This window comes from Henckelia pumila, chromosome 4, assembly GCF_033568475.1.
Source record: "Henckelia pumila isolate YLH828 chromosome 4, ASM3356847v2, whole genome shotgun sequence".
NCBI classification, from domain to species: domain Eukaryota; kingdom Viridiplantae; phylum Streptophyta; class Magnoliopsida; order Lamiales; family Gesneriaceae; genus Henckelia; species Henckelia pumila.
In genome coordinates, this window is record NC_133123.1 from 78,514,874 (window position 1) to 78,517,056 (window position 2,183).

A 2,183-nucleotide genomic window follows, 5' to 3' on the forward strand; every position below is an offset into this window, starting at 1 on the left:
GTCTTTTTGTAGTATTTTTTTAGTTGTATTAAATTTATCACATCAAATCAAAGGGATACATAGTCCCCTTGTCAAAGCATTTATCTAGGGCTCATTGACTTATCATGGGCTTTTTAAAAATGTACCAAGCATGAGATGGATGAGGATAGTTTATTAATCACTCTTTTATCATGTGTACCAAACTATGTCATTCTAACTAAGGTATGGATATTTCACATAAAAAATAATATTTTTTATTAAAATTATTATGTTTGTTCAAAATATTAGTTTTTATTTTATAAGTATTAATTATATTCTTTGTTAATTTGATATAAGAAATATTACTTTTTTTAAGCCAGAAGTATCATTTTTTCTGTAAAGTATTTGTTTTGATGATAAAAATATTATTTTTTATGTATGTTAATTTGATATAAAAAAAATATTATTTCTTTTGTTAAAAGTATTTTTTTCAAAAGTATTAGTTTTTATGTTAAAAATATTAGTGTTTTTGTTAAAATTATTACATCTAACGTATGCTGGTTTGACATAAAAAATATTATTTTTTATATAAAAATATTAATTTTTCTGTTGAAAGTATTTTTTTTTCTGTAAGAAAATATTATTTTCTAATGTATGTTAATATGACATAAAATTACTATTTCTTTAGGTAAAAGTAATATTTATAACCAAAAAAAATGGTACTTCAAAAACATTATCAAGAAAATTTCGCATTACCAAAGACAACGAAGAGAAAGATGATGTCCGTGCATTGAAAGTACATATATATGTGACTTATTTATGCCATTGACATCATCCTGAAGTTGATATGTACATAACAATTTAAAACGTTCATTTCTCATTAAATAAAATAATTATTTCATGCGTGGGTACTAATCCAAATCGGGCAGCGGCATATGCCCCTTCGTTCAATCCTCATTTGTACCAAATCATGATGTTCACATGAGCTGCCGAATAATAATTTCATGCTTTTTTTCCTAACTCTTTTTTTAAAAATTAATTTTATTGTCGTCAACATAATTTTCTGAATTTTAATTATAGATATCTATATATATACACATTTGATGTTGAATATATTATGAATAAGTATCAATTTTATTAAAACATAATTTATATTTATTTTTTGAAAAAAAAAAATCTGTTCTCAGCAATAGAGTTTTGGCGGGATTTTACCAAAAATAACAAAAAAATCTATTTATATATATATATATATATATCTTCTCCATCCATTTGAAATTCACTAACCATTGCATAAGCTAAAGTCGAAGATTTTCTGAAGTAAATTTTTGGCAGATTGTTGTTGGTTTTATCGTGTTGCCATGGCGTGTTGGAAACATTGGAAAACTACACTGTGTTTGAATGGTTTCTTGTTGCGTCAAGTTTCGGCATACGAGATTAACACCCTATTGGTTTAATGTTATTTGTTTTTAAGGTGTTGTCTATTTTTTCATCTTGTTGAGAAAAATAATTTTTCATAAAAAATAACTAGAACAACTTTTAGTAAACTAAATATTTGTCTAATGATTATTTGGCCATGAGGCACCGCACAATTACTTGGTACTTGTGTATAATTATATATCTTTGAATATTTCTTTATTTTAGTCTTTACTCGCATTTTTTTACAATTTTGCTGCATGTTGTCTTAGTGTTTCCAACAACAAAAACAACATCTACAAATTATTAGTTTTATTCCAGTCGATAAACCCTTTCAAAATATTTACATTTTTTTATATTTTAAGTTCGTGTTAATTTATTAATAGTCCTGTGACTTGATAAATATAATAAGCTGAAATTATAAAATAAAGTGGGCTAAAACAATGTTTCCTTCCTTTTTCATTTGTTATTTGTATATACGTAGGAAGTAAAAAGGATTTATTCTAACTGAACTTTCAAGCTCTCTTTTTATTCTATGCACCAATAAGATGAGTGCCGCCGATTATTTGCGTATAGCCTGGCTCCATCATTTTTCAAAGAGACAATTTAACCGTTTGGTTTCGTTTTCTTTTTTTGTTATTAATTGAATATTACTAATAACTAGCTTAATCCGGCACATTATTCATTTTATTATTCTAATATTGTTTTTTTTAAAAAACTATTTGTTTGTTTATGATTTATATAAAAACTCATACTTTATCGATCAAAACATGATTATAATAATGTTAATTGTTAACATATAGGTTATTCTT